This window comes from Humulus lupulus, chromosome 3 (genome assembly GCF_963169125.1).
Source record: "Humulus lupulus chromosome 3, drHumLupu1.1, whole genome shotgun sequence".
Taxonomy (NCBI): Eukaryota; Viridiplantae; Streptophyta; class Magnoliopsida; order Rosales; family Cannabaceae; genus Humulus; species Humulus lupulus.
Genome location: NC_084795.1, coordinates 70673067 through 70697245, shown reverse-complemented (window position 1 = coordinate 70697245; position 24179 = coordinate 70673067). Strand labels below are relative to the sequence as shown.

Sequence of the window (24179 nt, the reverse complement as noted above, 5' to 3'; positions counted from 1 at the left end):
CATAATACTAGTGGACCGTACTTGCAGTAATTAATCTAAAGATTCCATAACTTTATTTTACTGCGAACTATTCAAGTTGATTTATCTCAAACACAATCCTCCCGTACTAAGACGTGTTTGAGATCACATATATGAACTTATGAATTTTTTCTGATATTTACATAATATTATCACGTAATAATATAGTCGATAATATATATGCATAAAAAATTCAATTTATTTATTTATTTCTTAAAACAATGTCTACTACATATGCTTTCAGGACACAATTCCCAACAATCTCCCACTTTCCCTAAAGCAAATAAGACATCTCTCTCATTCCCATGTTTCTTACATGCTCCTTAAAAGATTTCATGGATAAAGTCTTTGTGAAAGGATCTGCAAGATTATGCTTTGAAGCTATCTTCATAATTGCAACATCTCCTCGATGAACTATCTCTCTAAGCAAGTGATACTTCCTCTAGATGTGCTTTCCCCTCTTGTGACTTCGTGGTTCCTTTGAGTTAGCTACTGCCCCACTGTTATCACAGTATAGGACTAGTGGCTTCTTCGCATCTAGCACTACTTCCAAATCGAAATAGAACTTTTTGAGCCACACAGCTGTAGTGCACCAAATTTTTTTTTTTAGTTTATTAAAATTTTTGTGTTTTATTTTATTTAAGTGTTAAGTGTGGTGAATTGTTTATTTAAATGTTCTTTATTTTATTTAGTTGTTGTTTGTTTTATTTAATTGTTTGTTATTTTATTTAATTGTTAGAATTGTTTGTAGAATATTTTTGTGAAATTATTTGTTAAATGATATATATTTATTTTATTTAAAAAATGTGATTATGTGAGATTTGGTTGAATGCACTAAGGTGCATGGTAGATAGTGTTGTACCCTAGTGATTTAGTGTGTGCTAGTGCATGGTACACATGTGTAGATTTTCTACACACCTTATATTTCCTTTTATTATATTTTAATTGATTTAATTGAAAATAAAAATAAAAATAAAAGATAGGGTAAGTGATGGTGGACGTGTAGCATGTGGTGAGAAATGGATTGAATTTTCCATTTATTTTCTAAGGCAATAAGGCCAAAATTTGAAGAAGCTAGCCATTTTTGGAAAGGAATGTGATCACCATTTTATCTCCAATCAATTGTGATAAAAGAAAATAATAAGGAATTAAAAGAAAATAAAAAGAGAAAAGGAAACTTACCATTTTATTTTGGTGAGGCTTTATTGAGAGAATTAAGATAAAGGGGGAAGGAAGGGTTGGGAAGGCCATTTGCTCTTGGATGCCGTGATCTAGAGAGAGGATAGAGAGAGAGAGTGTGGTGTGTTAGAGAGAGAAGGAGAAGAAGAAAGAAAGGAAGAAAAAGAAGAAGGAGAAGGAGAAAGGATCAATCTTAGGGTATGGTCTTTGATTTTGTTTTATGTTTTCTTTCTTTTATTTTTTTAGTATGTTGATTAGAGTGTGTTTAACTTGTTGTTCTACTTCTTCTCCATCTTGATTTTCAAAAGAAAACCCCTAGGGTTTGAGCAAGGAGGTGGTCCTAGTTGGGTTCTTGATTTCTATCAAGAGAGGTATTGAATTTTCTCTCAATCTTTTGGTTATTGGTATTTGATGAATGATGTTTTGGAGAGACTATGGCTGAAAGTTGTTTGTTTGTAATAGGATAATATGTGGTGTTGATGGAATGGTTTTTCTTATATTTTGATGCATGGGAAAATAGACCTAGGCGTAGGCATGGGTTCATAATATGTGTAATGAGATGACTATTGAAATATGATGTTGACGATATTCTATAATTTTATGTATGTATGTTTCGGCCTATGTGGTTTGGGCATATTGGGTTGTTTTATTTTGTGTCACATTTACATGTTAGAAACATGCTAGGTTTCATGTGTTTATAAATGAGGATTTTTGTGTAAATTATTGTTGGGTATCCTAGGTGTTTCAGCCTAGGGGTGATGTTCAAGCATGATTATTTTTCTTATATGTTTTAGATCAATTGTGAATCTAGAAACATGATAGGGTGTATATGAGATTATGTATCAATATATTATGGTATGCATGAAAAATAATAGGAACATGTTAGGTTTAATATAAAAGCATATATGAGGATTTGTGTTATGATATTCATGCATGTTGTATTATTATTTTGTTGGGTTACATGCATGAACTCATTAGAAAAAGAATAAGGTTTTATAAGGCTGAATATGAATATGTGTTAGATATATTCTTTGAATTATTTGTATAATAAGAGCATGTTATAATTTGTGAATTATTGTGTTAATGAAACATGAGTGATCTTGTATGAATTTTATGAGGTATGAGGTAATAGATAAAATTCATGGTAATTTATGCTTGCTGATTTTGTGAATAAATGGTGAAAAGATTGATGAAATAAGGATATGTATGCATAAGAATGACTCTAATGATAAGTGGTGTTTGTGAAAAAAAAAATGGTATATTAATTCACAATTAAAATGATGTTTTTGCACAAATAATTACCTACAGATTTTTTGTTATATTTTTTAGAAAATATGAGTTTTAAAAATAAGGATGGTGATTTTAATGATAAATTTGATTGCTGGAATTTTTGTTTAAAAATGTAAAATGTATTTCAATAACATGAATTTGATTGGTATTTTGAAATAAATAAATAACCTAAACAATGGTAAATTTTAAAAGTGATATTTTTAATATAATATGAGTGGTTATTTTACAAGTTATGATTTTCTTTAATTGGATTAAGAAAAATGTTGGATTTAATTCACTTGTGATTTTTAAATAATGGCTGAAAGTTTAGTTTAAAAGTTTTAAATAGTTATTTAATTTTCACATATGAATTTGTGTTACATAAAATTAAGTATTAAAAATAACTCAAATAAAATATATTTTTCCCAAACTTAATATTATTATTTTTCTCACATCAAATTATGAAATTCTATTAACTTAAATGAAAATTTTATTTTTCCAAGGAACATGGTAATCATAGGTATTTTCTTTTTAAAATAATTTCCAATGCCTTTGCTTTCTTTGTAATTTGAAAATAATAAATGGGTGTTTTATATTTTCTTAATGGCTAAATAAAATTATTTTTATGAAATAAAAAGGATGTCTTGGGAGATTTAATCAACCTAGTAATTTTAAGAAGATAAACAATGGTAAACAACACACGCTACAAGTCTTTTATTTTTAAAACGATAGAAGTAGACACATGGAATTATCGTTTTTAACGCCACATTTACGCAACATTCCCACGTATGAATGTTACATACAAATTCACTTTTACGTCCAAAATAATGTCTATTATGCAACTATGTAGTTTTTATAGAAAGATCATGCATGCAATATAGGTAGAATGTCTTTTTATGACCTTATGTGTAATTAAGCATATGTGTATGTTGTGTGTAACTACTACCATGTGTGCATGGCATGCACACATGAGTTATATGAGTGGGTATAGGCTCGTTGAGAAGTTGTGGTTTTACTTAGCTTGGACTTGAGGTAAGGAAGTTAGATAGAATTTATGATTGTTATATCATGAATGGTAAGAATGTTGTGTGAATGAAATGTTATGAATGTCTTAATGTGATGATATGTTGGCTTGTATGAATATTGTATGATATGAATCGATGTTAGCGTGATGAACGCGACACATCAAAATGGGTTGCTAAGGATAAAGAAGACGTAACCCGAGTTACTAAGGATATGAAGATGTAACTCCATGGGCAGACGCGCCGAGGTTATTCAAGGACCAGAGACTCTGGTTTACCTCAAAGGGTGGCATGGACAAGTTAGCGGGCCATGTTCACAAGGAATTGTTTATGAATGTGTTATGATGTCTGGTGATGTTTATGATTATGTTATGATGTTTGTTTATGATTTTGTTATGATGTTATGATGTTTATGATTTTGTTATGATGTTTATGATATGACGGTGGCAATATGTTTATGTTTATGATATTAATGCCAATTTTATGATGATGCTATGATGTATAAGATGAATGATAGTGTTTGTAAATTGTTGTATCTTACTTGCTTGTTGTTTGTACTTCCTTATTGGGCTTTTAGCTCACCCCCCTTACTTTCCCTTCCAGGTAGCAAATAGGTTTTCTCTGTGGCACGCGTGGTGATGTGGGGAGTTCTGTCGTCTTGGTGTGTATGGTGTGGGGGCATCCTATGGACGAAAACGATCAATTAAAAACGCCATTTTTGTTTAATAATGTTATGTTTTTATGAGACTTTTTTTAAACTTATCAGTGGGACTTGAATTATTGGTTTTTTTTAGAACATCGCATAAAAATTGATATTTTCTTTTAAAACTATTGGGCCCAACTTGCATGTTTTTAAGCAAGACCCCACTGAAACCTTTATAATAAGTGGCTTTCTTTTATAGACCAATGAAAATGTAAATGTTTTATTAAGTACTAGTTAAGGGCGTTTTACAACAGCCTCCTTCACTGCTTCACAAGCTACTATATACTCGACTTCCATGGTGGAGTCTACAATTCTGGTTTGTTTAATACTTCGCCAGACTACTGCTCCTCCTCCAAGAGTAAACACTGATCCATAAGTCGATTTCCGACTATCTTTGTCTGATTGAAAATCAGAATCAGTGTAACCAGTGGGGTTTAGGTCTCCACCTGAATATACAAACATATAATCTGTAGTATTGCTAAGATACTTGAGAATATTCTTCACTGCGATCCAATGACTCAATCCAGGATTGGATTGATAACGACTGACTATCCCTACTACATAACAAATGTCAGGTCTTGTACACAACATGGCATACATTAGACTGCCTACCACTGAGGCATATGGATATTGTCTCTTATATTCCTCTTCCTGAGGTGTTTTAGGACACTGCTCCTTGGAAAGGAATACTCCAGAACCGGTTGGCTTATCACCCTTTTTGGAGTTTTGCATATTAAAGCATTCTAGCACCTTATCAATATAAGTTGCTTGAGATAGTGTCAAAGTTTTGTTCTGTCTATCTCTAAGAATTTTAATGCCCAGAACATACTTGGCTTCTCCAAAATCTTTGATTTGGAATTGTTCAGCTAACTAGTTGTTTACCTTTGATAATGATGTTACGTCATTTACAATCAGTAATATATCATCAACATAAAGAACGAGGAATACTACTACACCATCTTTGATTTGTTTATAGACACAAGGTTCGTCAACGTTTTATTCAAAACCAAACGTTTTAATTGTGTCATCAAATATAATATTCCATGATCTAGAAGCTTGTTTGAGTCCATAGAAGGACCTAAGAAGCTTGCAAACTTTTTGCTCTTAACCTTTTAATTCAAACACTTCTAGTTGAGACATGTAAATGGTTTCGTCAAGGTAGCCATTCAGAAAAGCTGTTTTTACATCCATTTGCCAAATCTCATAATTCATGCACGCAGGAATGGACAAGAGTATACGAATGGATTTTAGCATGGCTACAGGATAAAATGTTTCTTCATAATCAACCCCTTCTTTCTATGTGTAACCTTTGGCTTCAAGCCTTGCTTTGAAAGTCTCTACTTTCCCATCCACTCCTCTTTTCTTCTTGAATATCCACTTGCAACCAATGAGTTTGATATTCTTAGGTGAATCTTCAATAACCAAGACAGAATTAGAATATATTGATTCCATTTCTTGGTTCATGGCTTCTTGCCATTTGTCCTTGTTATAATCATTCATTGTGTCTTGAAATGTCAATGGATCGTCTTTGTTTATGTCAGACACAAGCATATTAACTTCGTGTTCATAGCGTGTGGGTTGCTTACTAACCCTCCCACTACGACGAGGCTCTCTACTATTATGACTAGAACTAGCAGTTTCCTCTTGCCGTTTTTCATTGGTTGTTGATGGTGACTTTGCAACTTCATTCGAGACCATCTCCTCCAGTACAACCTTACTGCGAGGTTTGTGGTTATTGACATAGTCATGTTCAAGAAAAGTTTCATTTTTCGATACAAATGTTTTATTTTCTTTTGGACTATAGAAAATTCCACCTCTAGTCTCTTTGGAATAGCCCACAAACATGCACATTTCAGAGCGTGATTCCAACTTCCTGGTCTTTCCTTTAAGCACGTGCGCAGGACACCTCCAAATTTGAAAATGGTGTAAACTAGGTTTACAACCATTCCATAATTCCATGGATGTCTTCTGGATAGACTTAGATGGAACGACATTCAATATGTATAGAGCACATTGAATCGCATAGCCCTAGAATGATAGTGGTAATGATGAGAAACTCATCATTGATCTAACCATATCTAATAACGACTGGTTCCATCTTTTTGAAACACCATTTTACTGTGGCATTCCAGGTGCTGTGAGTTGGGATTGAATACCATGCTCACACAAATGGTCCTCGAATTCAAAATCCAAGTACTCTCCTCCTCGATCAGATTGAAGAACTTTTAGTGATTTACCTAATTGCTTTTCATCCTCTTATTGAAATTCTTTGAACTTTCCAAAAGTTTCAGATTTTCTTTGCATTAAGTATAGGTAACCATATCTTAAATAATTGTCAATGAAAGTGACGAAGTATTCATAACCTCCTCTTGCTTGTACATTAAGAGGACCGCAAACATCAATATGTACCAGTTGAAGTGGCTCTGTAGCTCTTGAACCTTTAGCAAAGAAAAGCCTCTTGGTCATCTTGCCTTCTAAACAAGATTCACAAACAGGAAGAGATCCAATAGATAGTTCTCTTAAAGGACCATCCTTTATAAGCCTATTAATTTTGTCTAGACCAATATGGCCCAATCTCAAGTGCCACAGATATGTTTCACTATCGGAATCAGTCTTTTGTCGTTTAATACATCTAGGATTAGCTATTTTAAATAATTCAGAATTATAAGAAGATTTCTCTTTAGCTTGCAGTTTATAAAGCTCATCAATAGATTTTGCAGAACATATATTAAAACCATATATTGAAATAATAATTGAATTATTATTAAAAGAAATTTTAAAACCTTGTTCATGCAACATAGAAACATAAATTAAGTTTCTAGAAAATCCAGGAATATAATAAACGTTCTCTAAAATAAGAAATTTATTCTTCTTAAATTTCAGACGGGCTGTTCTAACTACTGCTGCAGAGACAATCTGACCACTGCCTACCATCATAGTCACCTCTCCATCAGCAAGCTTCCTTGTCGAACTGAGAATCTATAAAGAAAAACAAACATGGTTAGTGGCTTCTAAATCTACTATCCACGATGAGGAATTGTCTTCCACTAAACATGCTTCTAACACAAGTAAATCAAATTTACCTTTCCTTTTCTCTTTTAGGTCACTGAGATACTTTGGACAGTTTCTCTTCCAGTGACCATCTACTCCATAGTGAAAACAAGTCCCTTTAGGCGTCTTCTTTTTGGAGCTTTTGGTGTTCTTGTTCTCTTTTGCCTTTGAATGACTTTTTAGGCTTCTTTGAATTCTTGTCTTTTTCTTTCTCCTTGTCCTTTCCATTTCCATTTTTCCTCTTTTTGGTTTTAGCCTTTGAAGACAATGGGTTAGAATCGACAACATTTGCTTCTCCTTCTTTCTCAAAACCTTTGTTAAGAGATTCATAAGTTTGCAATTCATTCAACACCTGTGTCATATTATATGATAATTTGTTCTTGACATAGTTGGCTATGAAACCTTTAAAAGATAGAGAAAGCAATTCAAGTATAATGCTTACTTGAGTCCTTTCATCAATGATTGCCCCATGGATAATGGCATCGTGCATTATATTGATCATTTCTAATACATGTTCTCTGATAGAAACTCATTTCTTCATTTTCTTAGTCATGTAGGATCTGGTGGCCTCATGCTTGCACTGATCTGACTGCTGCCCAAACATATCTTGAAGGGTATCCCAGATCTCATAAGCATTTTCAGTGTTCTCAAACTTCTTTCTGAACACATCACTCATACTCGCAAGCACATAACACTTTGCTTTGTTGTTTGATAAGATCCAATTATCAGACTTTTCCCTTGCAGTTTTGGTAGCATAAGCGGGAGGGACTTCAGAAAATTCCTCAATCAAGACAAATTTGTGGTTCTCACATATTAATACAATGTTCAAGTTTGATTTCCATTTCATGTAGTTTTCACCAGTCAACTTTTCATTTGCAAGTAAAAAAGATATAAGATTTGAGCTAGACATTATTGCTAAAAATAAATAAATAAATAAACAAAAATGAATTTATGCATATAATAAATATCAGTAATTTTCATAATAGTAAATGTGATGCATGAATCCAACAATTAATGTGATGCATGAATCCAACAATCCAACAATTAATTAATTTGAGCATTAATGGACCAGCCTTAGGGTAGGTCAGACTAATTCCAAATTAATTTTGAGACAAGTTCTTAAATTTATAAGTGAAAACTCAAATCATTATTTCTATTTTGACTTATAAACAACTGCTTATTTGGTCAAGAATACACTAGTCTGCTCGAAAGCCTAATGTACCTTGTGAGTGTAACCCATTATTTTAGATCAATGACTTAACTTAAGAGTGTGCCTTAGGGGCAGTCAAATTTGAAATACATCATTAAATCTTATTCTTGAAAAAGAAGTTTGCCTTGGGAATAACATAGTCAGAAGCCTTCCTTAGGGGGACACACACAATGGTGTCGCGAAGCCCTCTCCATGCTACCTCGGTGCCAACTAATAATGGAGACCATGAGACTTATTGTCATAACTCCTATAACACCCTGGATAACCAAGATCGTTACATTGTGTATTTATAATAGTGCAAGACTTGCTAACTAAGTCATTTAAATAAAAATGTGAACCTAAAGTCATAAACAGGTTAGGTTTAAGAGATTTTGGTCATAAACAAATAATTTTCATTAAAATAAATGTTTAGTACATGGGATCCCAATACAGGGTTTAGAGGACAAATTTACAAAATTTCCAAAAGTTATAAATAATCAAGGCCATTCTAATGGAAAAATACACATTTTAGGTTTCCGTCCCTACATAATCCCTCGACCGTGGTGGTCGAGTAGCTGACAATGTACACCTCGCCCCCAGAGCTCTCCAACCCATGGTTGAACCATCTTACCCTTGCCTTTACCTGCACCTCGTAGCACCTGTGAGCCGAGGCCCAGCAAGACAACTATAATATCATAGCATAATCATATAATTCACAAGCCATTAATCAATTATCCAACAGGTCATAGCATTCACTTAATCAGTGATAACAATCGATAAATCAACAATCTAACATCCAGGTATTCAACATATGATATTCATCAAATTAACAACAGTAGACATATCATACAATAACTAGGGGCGATGCCCTTAAGCCCCACCCTCTGTTTAACCCATTGTCTTCGACTCACTTAGGCCGAGCCCAGTGTTCAACCCACTGACTCTGGCTCGCTTAGGCCAAGCTATGTGATTATTTAATTAACCTCAGCTACTAGTGGCCGAGCCGCATCTTGTACGCCAATATTAATTCTGGCACTCTTAGGCCGTTTATTTCATGCTTTCATGGCATAATACAATCATACAACATTGCATACAAGTATATGGAACTCTTAGTCCCAACATAGCCACACAACCGGGTGTAGTTTTCTTACCTTTGATTCCAAGCGGAGAAGGTGAACTAGTTCCAAGCACGGTCGTTAGCCTCGAGCCTTGGCGATAAACCTATTCACAAGGGCCATTGATATCCATCAACTTCCAGCCAGAAATAAAATACCTAGGGAATAGAAATTAACCTCCAGGACCTTAATTTCTACTAAACAGGGTAGTAGAAATTGTCCTGATCACCTAGGTTTGAACTCTCGAGTCCTAACAATACTTGAAATACTTCCAAGACTAAACTTCCTAGGTGGGTCGCAACTTGGCTCAACAAATCGCGACTTGCCCCAAGTCAGAGAGCAAGCTCCCATGCCAAAGGGGAGGCGGGTCGTGACTTAGCCAGGCAAGTTGCGGCGCGCCCTAAGTCAGAGAGCACCCTAGAACAGAAGGGCCACACGCGCCACGACGCCCCTTGTCTAGGTCGCGACGCGTCGCCTTCGACCCAGAAAATTCTAGGTTTTTCCTCCTCCTTCTTCCTAGCCAAGAACACCCACTTAAGCCCAGAATTTTCCCTATCTTTTCCCCCAAAATTAACACTAAACCAATCATAATTACAAGACTTCATTACACATTTATTATTATATTTTAATATAATGTTTGATTGATTAAATAAGTGTTACAAAAAGTGATTATTTAATCTAGTGGGGGAATGTTATATTATTTCATATAATATAATGTTAGATTAAATAATGTGACAAAATGTGATTTGTCACACAAATGTGATTTTTCACACCTTGTAACATATTATTGAGAGTCACAAAAATTAGACACGTGTGTGTGCCCAAATGTGACATATTTTGGAGTTACAAAATCAGTTACAATTGTAACTCCCAAATATTACCTAATAATGTGTATATTATATGTTACACATTTGAGATTGGATTTCACAAAGCCATGATGAAATATGGCTGTTGGAGACATGTTTTTAACTCCCAATAGGTGTTTACAAAATCATGTGGGAAAGGATTTGGGACGTTTTGGAAAAATGACTTTTTTGTGCTGAAAATGGCTTGTGGCCGCGGCCACTAACTTTCAGTGGCCGCAGCCTGGGGGACAGAAGCCAGTGGCCGCGGCCACTGAAAAGTCCTGGGCGCGGCCAGTGAGGCTGACAGCCATATGATTTTTCAGTTTTTTCAAAATTGAACAGTTCTAACATCCCAAATAACTCCCAAATATCCTTTTTAATTCCATAAACATCTAATTAAACATTGGTAACAACCATGGGGGTTGGTGGAATTTTAAATTCAAAGGGGTATCTCAAACTCTATAAATAGGAGCCTAATGCTCACTTGTAAGACACACCATTTTCCATTCACAAAGCACTTGGCTGGAAAATACACCATAGAGGCTTGATAATTCCAGAGAGCTATTTCCTAGAGAGATCCCTTAGTGCTTAGAGAATAGGGAGAAATAAGCTTTTGGACAACGGTTTTGAACCTTGTTCAAGTTGGTGATCCCCACTACTCTACACTTTGGTTGAGTGAGAGTTTGTGTTTTCCATTGATTTTTTCATTTTTTTTGTTCTTCTTGTATTATTAGTGTATTGAGTTTGTAATCCTCTTCTCTTATTCCTATTTGCATAATTATTGGTATATTTTGTTTTAGGGTTTTAGTTCTTATAATTCTCTTCCTTCTCTTATTTCTGTTTACTTATATTTTGAGTAATTGAGCTGTAATATTTATTTAATCAATTACCTTGTCTATTGTATTCTTTGCATAAAGTTGTATTTTGGTTTTTCCACTTTTCCATTGAGCAATAACATATATTCTCTAACAATCAAAAGCTTATCTTCTTTTTTCAATGGAAGGAGAAACTATGGAGATCATACGAGGATCCAACTTTGAAAAGATGGTAAGATAATGTAATGTTCTTCTTTGGTTTTCTTAGAAGATCTAATGGTTTTCATATAGTGATAGAAATGAGAAGAAGAAAAGTTTATAAATGTGGTTCATTGTTTTCTAATCTCCTTTGTTTTTCAAATATAGTGGTTAGATTAGAAGATAATTTAATATCTTGAGTTTTTGTTATATGTGATTAATATGTAAATAATCTAGTAGATTATTGGGTAAAATACTAGCATGTTATAGAATTGTCTTATTATGTGATAATGATAAGTTATTAGAATGAAAATTTTATGAGTTCTATATGACATGCATAAATATATTGATTTTGTGAATCAATAGAAATATGAAATCATATGTGTATGATATTTGTAATTTATGTTTACATATTAATAAAGAGCCATGTTAGTATGATATAAGTCATATATGTTGACAATTATGTGAAATATGTGAAATTATATTGAAATATAATCATGAAAACATTTGTGAGATGTTAATAGGTTTTATCCTATATTATTGTTAGTATGTGATTTGTGAATAAAAGAATTATTTGAGAATTTAAAATTTTCTCATTTAAAAGATGAGCATCTCATTTTATGAGATAAGAAAAGATGAACTTAGGGGGGTTACATCTTTTAATGGTTGTGTCTTGCCATTGCAAGAAAAATGGATCAAAGTGGATTAAAAAATTGTGGGATGACATGTTGACTCAATAGACTTATAGTCTAGAGTTTGGTCAAATGAAATATATTTGAGAATTGTTTATTGACAATAATTCTTAAATATTCAATGAGGAGACATTTCAAAATTGGAGAAGCAATTTTGAATCTTTACACCAATGGTGAATAAAAGAGAACTTTATTCATTTTGGTTAAAGATGGTGATATGTTTAAATTAATCTCAAAGAGGAGATAATTTTAAACAAAAACATAAGAAATCAAAGTGTTTAAATAAATCAATGAGGGTTTATTTTCTTTGATTTAAAGTGTTTAAAAAATTGACATTTTCTTTTTGATTTTGATGAGAAAATCAATGGATGTCGAATTGATGTTTTCAAAAGAATCTCAAAGAGACTCTTAAGAAATACACAAAAGTTGTTTAAGTAATTTTGAGATTATTTAGACAACTAAAAATGAAAATTTGTGATTATTTGTTAGAGAAATTCTCACATTACATTTGTGTTCACATTTTATTTTGTGAAATATATAAAAGAAAGCAACCAAGTGAAAGTTACTTTCAAATAAGTGTTTCTTGTTTTAGCAAGTAAATAAATCAAGATTAACATTGAGGTTTTATCTTGAGAGTTTATCATGTGGCATAGAGGACTCATGATGAACTTTGAGAATCATAGGTCTAGATTTATATTGGAGGATAAATGACTTAATAGAAATGAAGAGATTTATATTTTAAAGTGATATTTTATTATCACTATGTGAGAAATGTGGGGGTGATGCTCCAAAGTTAATCAATTTATTTTGTTGTTAATCAATTTATTAATTTGGTCATCCTATCAAATAGATGATTTGGAATTCCACATTCTAAATCACATTGGCTATATGTGTATAAATCAGACAAATCTATCTAAAGTCATTGTTTGTAATATTTTGATTTAAGAAGGAATCAATTTAAAACATAAAGGAGAATTTTAGAAACAAAGAGGTTTCTAGAATTAATATTCAAGGAAAATGTTTATCTTGGATATTAAACTATAAAATAGTGGGGGTGTTGACTATGGTCAAAATCACTATTTTAAAGAGGTAACTATTTTAATCAAAATATGGCTAGCAACAAAGTTTGAATAAAATAAAGAGAGTGTTTAAAGTATGTATACATGAGATAAGAAATGATTCAAATGGAATCATTTCTACATCTCAAGGGGTGGGACTTAGACTCCCTAAAGAGATTCACGGTTGATGGTAACCTATCTTAATACTAGTCACAAAACTAGTATTAGGTTCAATAGGTAATAACAAGTCAATCAAGTGAATAGTAGTAGTACTCAAATTTTGTCCCATATGAGATATGAGTACCAGTGTGTTACCAAAATGAGGGTTAAAACCGAAAGGTTTTTTTAATAGAACTCAGTCTTGAAAAGACAAGTATTTTAGGGTAACAAAATACTGTAAGAGTTCTACCTATATAGACCTAGGGATGGTGCCGCCCCTCATGAGAATTGGGAGTCATTCTCAAGAAAAGTCTATGAATGGAATGTGCACATGGCCATTAACAGTGAAAAATCGAGACATTGAGGTCTCAAGTGAACACAGTAAAGGTATGTGTGTTATCACCGGTTTGTTATCAAGGGATAGTGGTTCAATGATTCGACAACCAAAATTTCAACAAACTTTGCGATAATTACACTAAGGTAAAATTCAAGTCAAAAGACATTTTACTTTATGCACCAATGCAAAGGTTTCTACAGAGAGTGATTATTTAATTAAGTAGGGGAATATTATATTTTAATATAATGTTTGATTGATTAAATAAGTGTTACAAAAAGTGATTATTTACCTTAGTGTTTGATTAAATAGACATTTTACTGCTGCAGCTGTTGCTCCTACTGCTGCTAGTGCTACTACTGCTACTGCTGCTCCTGCTACTGCTACTTCTACTGCTGCTGCTGCTGCTACTACTGCTACTACCACCACTACTGCTGCTGCTCCTACTGCTTCTACTGCTGCTGCTACTGCTCTTGCTGCTGCTGCTGCTACTACTACTGCTACTGCTACTACTGCTACTACTACTACTGCTGCTGCTGATGCTGATGCTACTACTGCTGCTACTACTGCTGCTGCTACTGCTGCTGCTACTACTACTGCTACTACTGCTACTACTACTGCTACTACTGCTGCTGCTGCTGATGCTGATGCTACTACTGCTGCTGCTACTGCTGCTACCGCTACTACTAGTGCTTCTGCTGCTGCTGCTACTGCTACTGGTACTACTGCTACTGCTACTACTGCTGTTGTTGCTGCTACTGCTGCTGTTGCTCATGTTCCTGCTCCTGCTACTGCTACTACTACTGCTACAGCTACTGCTATTGCTAGCCACAATGTATTTCACATCTCGATGCTAAGATATTCTACTACTACTACTACTACTACTACTACTACTACTACTGCTACTGCTATTGCTACTGCTATTGCTATTGCTCCTGCTCCTGCTACTACTCCTGCTCTTGCTACTGCTGCTGCTGCTAGTGCTATTGCTAGTGCTACTACTGTTGCTTCTGCTGCTGCTGCTGCTCCTGCTACTGCTACTTTCTTTTCTTTTTAAAAATTGTAAGCTTTGCTAATAAAATTACCTAGAGCTTTAGGAACAGAAATAGTAAACTCATGGAATAATAACATGGCACACACTAGAAATACGGCCATGGATAGTTTAAGTATAAGAGGAAATTTTATCCTAAGACATTTAGTAGATAAATGTACTTTTATCCAAATACAAAAATAATTAAAAGGAGACAATTTTAGTTTTTGTAGTAATATATTTACTCCACAACAATATGGAATAAAAGATAGAGAGTATAAACCAAGACATCATAAAAAAATATAAAGGGAATAAAAAGTACTACCAATTAAGACGAAGTAACGCTAAAAGACCTTTCCTTCAAAAATGTAGACATGTAAGAAGATATAATGATAAAAGAGATTATCGAAATAAAATAACATGTTTTTCTTGTGGAGAGAGAGGACATATCTCTACTAGTTGCAGAAAGAAAAATAATAATTTTAGTAGAGAAGTAATGTTATTAGAACAATTTAATTGGATTTCCTTAATGTTGAAGATGATATGTTTGATACAGAAAGTATTTATAGTATAGAAGAAATAGACCTAGACCAAATTATAGAAGAACAAAATAATAGTTCAGATGAAGAAGAATACCTTGTTAATATAAATATAGAATATGAGATATTAAATGAATTTATGGATATTGGAGAATGTATACATAATTGGGAAATAAATAAAGGAAGCTTAGGAAGAGCATGTAGTAATTGTAAATTCTACCCCAGCTATAGTAAAAGAGCAAAATGTAGTAACTGTTTTGAAGAAATGTGCATTAAATGTATTAATAAATTATATCAAACTAATATAGGAGAAGTCAGTCAAGTAAATAAAATTAATAGAAATTTAATAATAGAAGAAAGAATTAGAACACTTGAAAATAGAGTAGCACTATTAGAAGAAGCAATAATAAATTATCAACATATTAATAATACCATAAATAATCAAGAAGAGCAAACTGAACTGATAGATGCTATACCTTTAGTTTGTAATTCTAGTAATCTATACAATCTAAAAATAAAAGGATTATTCATCCATAAAGATATAAAAATAGAAATAATCTATTTTATTGACACAGGATATAATTCTGTAGTAATAGATAGTACACTAATACCTAGAAAATATTGGAAAACATCTAGTACACCAAGAATAGCCCAACAAATGGATACAAATACTTTTGAATATAAATATTACCTTGCCACTTGTAAATTTCGATTCTTTACAAATTGTAATGATTATAGCAACGAATATCAATCAGGCCAAGTATGACTCAGAGACTTAAAAATGAATAATATAGATATTATTATAGGATTAGATTTTCTATTAAAACAAAACGGAGGCATTAACATTACTAAAGACTATGTTAATATTTATCAAATGGCTAGTATTATACCCATTCAATCAGAGTTGTTGCGGAAGCGTGGTGGCTATCCTAGTAATTTAGAAAACACCCAATGTAACTGTAAAATATTAGGATAATGTAAAAATTTAATAGAAGAAAATACAGAAGAAAATGAATTAGTAGATATAATAAAAGAAATAAAACTAGATAGAGAAATAATAACAGGAAAAGAATTATACGACTTAATATTTAGTAACGATATAGAACATTTAATGTATAAACTACAAAAACAAAGAAATATCGGAGATAGTATGAAAAATATAAAACAAAATGATAATCCAATATGTAAATTATTAATAAAAAATCCAGATTATAAAATAACTGGTCAAGCACTAAAATTTAATCCTATAGACATAGAAGATTTTAAAGATCATATTGACGAATTATTAAAAAATAAATTTATTAGACATAGTGACTCACCACATAGGAGTCCTGCTTTTCTAGTAAGAAACCATAGCGAAATAGTTAGGGGGAAAAATAGAATGGTAATAAATTATAAAAGATTAAATGATAATACTGAAGATGACTCTTATAATATTCCTGATAAAGATGTTTTAATAAATAAAATACAAGGTTGTAGAGTTTTTAGTAAATTTGACTTAAAATCAGGTTTCTACCAAATAATGATGACAGAAGCTAGTATTCCCTGGACATCATTTGTCTGCCCACAAAGACTATTTGAATGGTTAGTAATGCCAATGGGACTTAAAAATGCCCCAGTAATATTTAAGAGAAGAATGGATAAAATATTTTTTGAATTAAGTTATTGTTTATTATATATTGACGATATTCTAGTATTTAGCAAAGATTATAAGGAACGTGAGTACCATTTAAAACAAGTTTTTAAAATTTTTGAACAGTATGGTTTAATTATTAGCAAAAAGAAAATGGAATTAGGAAAAGAATATATAAAATTTCTAGGATCCGAAATAGGAAAAGGGAAAATAAATTACAAGATCATATTAGTAAAAAGATACTATACTTCACTGAAAAGTTTGAAGATTTAAAAAGTATTCAGCAATTTCTTGGATTTCTAAATTATGTCCATCCATATATTAAGAATTTATCAAAATTACTTGGGCCATTATATAATAAAACCAAATTAATGGTCAAAGATACTTTAACATTGAAGATATTAAACTAGTAAAGAAAATCAAAGAAATAGTAAAAACCTTAGAAAAATTATCCCTTCCTTTAATAATTGACTATTTAATAATGAAAATAGATGGATGTGATAAGGGATGGGGAGAAGTATTAAAGAAAAATCCTAGTAAATATTCTAATAAAGATACTGAAGAAATATCAAGATATGCTTCAGGACAGTATAAAGAAAAAAGTATTACTAGTATTGATGCCGAAATAATGGCAATCGAATATTCCTTAGATGCATTCAACCTTTATTTAATTAATAAAAAAGAATTTACTATTAGATAGATTTCCAAGCAATAGTAAGCTTTTATGAAAAAAATGAGGCAAAATAATAAAAAACTAATGACTAACAGATGGACAAAATTCCTTAATAACTTTATTATTAAAGGATATAATCCTACTATTGAGCATATTAAAGGAAAAGATAATTATTATGCTGATGTATTATCTCGATTAATTTACAACACAGATGGACTGACAACCATTTCGTCGAAGAATGTATAGGCCTAGAATACATCCCAGAGCCCAAATGGCGAACAAGTAAGCAGTAGAGCAAATAATATATAGTCAGCCAATGGAAAAAGGTGAGACAATATCCTTCGGAGAATTAGTATTACATTGTTATGGTAATAGTGAAACCAAATATATCCCTCACAAGGCCATTAGTAAAGAACAACAATGTTTATTAGATAATCTTCATCATGCCTATCTATTTAATAATCATAGATATTTCCCGGCAGTATTAAAATGCCTAGTAGAATACTTCCAAAGTAAGAAATTTTTTTATTACTATTTAGTATTTCGAGGGAAAAAAACCAGGATTATATAAGTCGTGGCAATCAGTAGCCGAAACAGTAGATAAATTTAATAATGCTCTTTGGAAAGGCCAAGTAAATTATGAAGAAGCAAGGAACATACTTTCTTCTTCAGGATCGGGGCATGATACTCAGGTTCTCTCTCTTCCATGGCGAGGAGGCGAAAAACTGGGTCGAAGCTTGCAAAACCAATCGTTGCATCGAAGCTCCCTTCATCCAATGGAGAAGATAATGAGCAGCAACAATCTGTGATAGAAGATATTGAAGGCTTGGGGATTACAGAAGAACAAGAGCATGATGCTAGGGATTTGGGCGATGATTCGAAGGAGGGTTGCGAGTTAGACGAGGACCATGATAAAATGAGTTGGGCTGCAGAGGTTGAGGAGCAATCTTTCCAGGAATCAGCCAAGGAAACCTGGGCAAAATTTTGGGAAACACTTCCGTCACATGGATGTACAAAGCTTCATTCTTCGGAACCTTTTCAGAAGGATGGTCAGATAATTGCGAAATTGGATATGGAGGAGATTGAAGTGGAAGCTTCATTCTGGAAATCATCTTTGATATGTGTGATGATTGGTGCTAATCCACCTCTGGCAGTTTTTGAAGGGTTTATCAAACGGATTTGGGGTAAGCTTGGCATTGTGAGTGTTTCTCGAATGAATGCTGGTTTTACTATGGTGAAATTCAGAGATGAAGCAACGCGTGATCTGGTTTTGGAGTCAGGTGTGGTGCATTTTGATAAGAAACCAGTTATTCTCCGTCCATGGACTACTGATATTGAATCCTTGAAATCCATTAAATCACTGCCTGTGTGGATCCGGTTACCTGATTTAGGATTGCAATACTGGGGAGTGAATTGTTTGAGTGCTCTTGTTATCACAATAGGTAAGCCTATAATGATTGACAAAATAACCAAGGATCGGTCAATGATAAAATTTGCTCGTATCTTAGTTGAGATGGAGATAGCTGATACTCTTCCGAAATTCATTAGTTATTTCAATGAGAAGGGTCAAATTATGGAACAGTTTATAGACTATGAATGGTTGCCAACAAAGTGTACTAATTGTAAGAAATTGGGACACTCAGTAACATCGTGTAAGTATGTCTCTGAAGCTGTTTGGAGGCAGAAATAATTGAAGCATAAGGAAGAAAAACATGGCAGTTAGAATGCAGGACAACCTGAGGCATAGAAGCCTGTACACCCGAATGAAGAGAATCCTGAGGCTGAGAAACATGTAAGTCTGATTGCTTCTGGTTCAGTTCATCAGATAAATTCTACTCAATTAGTTGCTATTCAGCCATATACTAATCCTGTAGAGGCTCATTGGATTTCTCTGAAAACTACTAGAGTTAAGAGGCATGGAGTCCAGACTTTAGTTAAGTAGATCATGAACCAGTTTAGTGTTCTTCAAGAGTATCAGAAACTAGCATCTACATTCCCAACCACACCAGACAAGTATGGATTGCAGCAACATAATGAGTTGGAATGTTAGAGGGCTAAATAAGCTGAATAAACAGAAGATGGTTCTTGATGTTTGTAGATTGAATAAAGTTTGGATTAGGGCTCTTCTTGAAACTAAAATCAAGGGAGCAAAAATAAAAGAAGTTATGAGTTCTACTTTTTTTGGTTGGGAGTATTACAGTAGTGAATCATTGGAGGGTAGAATTTTATTGATTTGGAAAGCTAATTTGGTGCATATTGAAGTGATCCAGGAAAGTGCCCAATTCTTACACTATCAAGTTAGATTATACAATAAACCTGGTTTTTGTCTTACAATTGTTTATGGCTCTAATAGTTTGGAGACTAGGAGAGCTTTATGGCATGATTTGTCCCATTTACAATGGCCTATTAAAGCTTGGATTATTCTTGGTGATTTTAATGTTTTTTTTGCTCTGAATGACAGAATGGGAGGCAGACCTATCACAGTGAAAGAAATGGAGGATGCTAGACAGTGGCTTGATCTTGGATTAGTTGAGGAAATGAAGGTTATGGGGTCATTTTACACTTGGTCTAATAATCAAGAAGGAGGGGCTCGTATTTTTTCCAAGTTGGATAGGGTTTTTGTTAATGAAGCTTGGCTAGATGAATATCCTTTAGTCTCTGCTTGTTCTCAATGGGAGGTTATGTCAGATCATTCTTTTATTCTGATCAAACATCTTCCTGCTCTAAGGGTTGGGGTGAAGCCTTTTCGATTTTACAACATGTGGATCTCTCATCCTCAATTTAGGGAAACGATTTTAGCTAACTGGTCGAAAAAGTTAATGTATAATGGCAGAGGTTTAGAGCAAATCAGCTGGAAACTTACCCGTCTTAAGCATGCCTTGAAGGCGTTTAACTGGAAGGTAATGGGGTATGTAGCTTGTAACTATGAGAGAAGCAAAAGATTATATCAACAAGCCCATTCTAACTGCTTTGCTGATCCGTCCAATAGCAGGTTGTGTAATGAGGATCGTGAAGCTTTTCTAGATTTTAAGAGGCATGAGAGATTGTATGCTAGTTACCTCTACCAAAAGAGCAAAATAGACTGGTTACGCTTTGGGGATGACAACTCTTCATTTTTTCATGCTAGTTTAAAGAAGAGGAAGTTAGCTAATAGGATTGTGTCCTATGTTTCCGATGAAGGGCATGTTGTGGATGATTATACTAAAGTTACTAGTCACTTTCTGCAGCATTTTAAGAGTTTTCTGGGTACAACTAGCCAGGCTACAGGTATTATTGATGTTCAAGCTATTGGATATGGTTCGGTGTTGAGTAGTGAAGCCCAGCTGAGTTTGATCAAGCCGTTCACTGTCCTTGAGGTTAAAGCTGCTATGTTTAGTATCCATTCTCTTAAAAGTCCAGGTCCGGATGGGTATGGGGCGGGATTTTTCAAAGCATTATGGAAGGATATTGGCAAGGAAATTGCATTCGCTGTCCTTGAGTTTTTTGACTTAGCTTACATTCCTCAGTCTTTAAATAATACTCTCATATCTCTTATCCCAAAAGTGGACCAGCCAGTAAATGCTACTGATTTTAGACCTATTGCTTGTTGCAATACTATATACAAATGCATATCCAAAATGTTGTGCAATAGGCTAAAATCTGTTCTTCCTTCATTGATTAGTCAGATTCAGGGGGCTTTTATCAAGCATCGCTCTCTTGCTCATAATGTGCTTATTCTTCAAGACTTGCTTAAAGGATACAATAGGAAAAATATTTCCCCTCAGTGTCTTATGAAGATTGATATTAGCAAGGCGTGTGACTCAATTGACTGGGATTTTTTGGAAAACCTCTTTCATGCTTTTTGTTTTCCGATGAGATTTATTAGGTGGGTCATGGTTTGCCTTAGGGGGTCATCCTATTCTTTAATGATGAATGGTAGCATTCAAGGTCATTTTCAAGGAGCTAAAGGTCTCAGACAAGGAGACCCAATTTCGCCTTTATTGTTTAGTATGGTGATGGATTATCTTATTCGTTTGTTGTTAAAGGCTACTATGGAGATAGATTTCAGATTTCATCCTTTATGTAAGTCTTTAAAGCTTGTTAGTCTTTGTTTTGTTGATGATCTCCTCTTATTTTGCAAAGCCCACCCGAGGTCAGTCATGATAATTCAGAAAGTGTTTATTGATTTTACTAACACCTCGGGCCTCTCTATTAATCAAAGCAAATCTAGAATGTATATTGGAGGGCTTGTTGCTGGGGATAAAGTTCCTCTTCTGCAGTGTTCTAATTTTCTTGAGGGGAAATTCCCTTTGAAATATTTGGGTGTCCCGTTGAGACCTACTAAAGGAGGGCTATTGACTGTGATGTTATCCTTAAGAAAATGAGAATTCGGCTGAATGGTTGGGCTAGTCGCCATTTATCTTATGCTGGTCGGGTCCAGTTAGTTCACTCTGTTTTATTGGGGATTCGGTCTTAGTGGATGAATATTTTTCTGTTACCTCAGAGTGTAATCAGAGCTATAGATTGTCTTTATAGGAGCTTTCTTTGGGGTGAGAAGGATAACAGAAGCAAGCTTCATCTTCTCTCTTGGGAGCATGTCTGTCGTCCAAAATGTTTTGGTGGATTGGGTTTTAGGGAGAGTTCTTCTTGGAATAAAATTATGTTGGCTAAATTCATCTGGGCTGTTTCCTCCAAGCAGGACATGCTTTGGGTTAAATGGGTCAATTGTATTTACTTAAAAGGAGTTTCAATATGGGATTATCTGTTAAAGCAAGATATCAGCTGGTATTGGAGGAAAATCATCAAATTCTGTCATGTTGTGTCTGGAGCTAATTTGGCGGCTGCTGTTAGGAATGGAAAGCTTCAGCTGAGAAAGCTTTATTCTATTGTGTTTCCTGGCATTTTGGTGCATTACAAGAAGGCTGTTTGGTGTAGGCTCTCGGTTCCTAAGCACAAATTTATCCTTTGGCTTGCTATGAACCAGAAACTCCTCACAAGGGATTGGCTTCATCACTATCATGTTCCTCTCAACTCTTTAAGTTGCCCGGTTTGTTATCAAGAAGATGAAAGTCATTCTCATCTCTTTTTTGAGTGTGCTTTCTCCAGGAAAGTTTTGCAATGTGTTCAAGGGTGGCTGCGGGGGCTTCTTGGCCAGTTCAGTATGCGACTTGGATTCAATGGTTGTCCTTGCCTCGTACAGGTTGGTGTTCGATGGTGGTTAATGCAGCTTGTGCAGCTACTGTGTACCTCATCTGGCTGAACAGGAACCAGTGCTGGGTTGAGAAGAGCTGTTTGCCTGTGTATAAGATAGATAACTTGATCAGGTTTTCAGTTAAGGCTAGAGTGCAGAACTTAATAGGTTGTCATTGTATTATTAGAGAAAGACAAATGATAAAATTTTTCAATAATTTGTAACTTGTTAGTCTTTTGAGGTGGTTTTACCAGCCTTTGTTAGTTGTATCTTGTTTGTTGATTAATAAAATTTTCCTTTTGATAAAAAAAAAATTATGAAGAAGCTACTAAAGCTACTATTATGTATTGGGGTCTCAATTATTATGATGAGACAAAAGATAAGGGGAAAGAAAAAGTAACCGAATTAAATTGCCCAAATTGTATTTATTATAATAAAGCAATAATAGAAAAATTCTTAGTAAACAAAAAATTAAAAGAAGAAAATGAAGCCTGCTGGGACCAAATTAACAGTCTTAAGCTTCAAGTGGATGCCTTTCGACATCAGCGTCAGCAACAGAGCACTCCACCTACTGCCAATCAAGTAACCATGTCCACTAAAGACATACAACTTCTTATCAATGAAGCTGTCGACGAGAAAATGGAGGAGTGGAATAGTCAATTTGATGGGACATATGATGTAGAAGACTCCATCGACCGACTTGGGCTTGAGGACCCTACTATGGGAAGCACTATGATTTAAAGTCTGATTTAAAGATAAGATGCTCTTTTCACAAAGACCAAAGGCAGCCGCCCATGTGCTACGCATCATATCTTTTCAGAAAAAACAAAATCCCATAAATGCTTAACCTTATCATCTTATCCTCACTTTAATAAAATAATAGAGGATAACTTTTTATTTTGGTATAAATAAGATAAGGAGTCTGGCTTGTAGACTCACTTCTTTTCTTTTTAAATCTTATTCTCTAAGCCCAGAGAACCTCTAAGTCTTGAAAACCATCAAACTTAGCTTTCTCTTCTATTCTATAATATTTTATAAGTTTATTAATAGAATGGGTTACCATTGCTAAAACACCTTGCGATAGTAGAAGGGGACAGTGAATCTTTTTCAGAAATTCCAAGTTTTCTTAAAGATCTTCAATCAGGTATTTAAATTATTTCAAAAGGATAAAGGCATTGGTTATTTCATATAATAGGATCTGGGCATTGCTTCATTAAACTTGTTTATGTCATTGATAGGCTTGTTAAAAAGTTGTGTTGAAGTTCATCCTAGGTATGAATATGCATAGATACGTCACATTTCATATGAGAAAATAATAAATTTACATGATAAGAAGATTTTTCAGAAGAATTGCAGTTTCAGTAAAAATATTCCATCCACACTCTACTATCATATGAATATAAATTTTATTCTCAAAACCCAAGTCTTTTTCATATCTATAAAACAACTATTTTTATAATAAATTATAAACTATATATAAGAAGTTC

At 33.7% G+C, this 24179-nt stretch overlaps 1 long non-coding RNA gene across 1 annotated transcript; it reads left to right on the top strand.

Annotated features, from left to right (window-relative positions):
* The first annotated feature begins 1049 nt into the window (after positions 1-1049).
* On the top strand, positions 1050-4424 carry LOC133821182 (uncharacterized). Its single transcript, XR_009887359.1, has 3 exons — positions 1050-1395; positions 1506-1568; positions 4092-4424. It is a non-coding gene; the product is annotated as an uncharacterized LOC133821182 (long non-coding RNA).
* The last annotated feature ends 19755 nt before the right edge of the window (positions 4425-24179 follow it).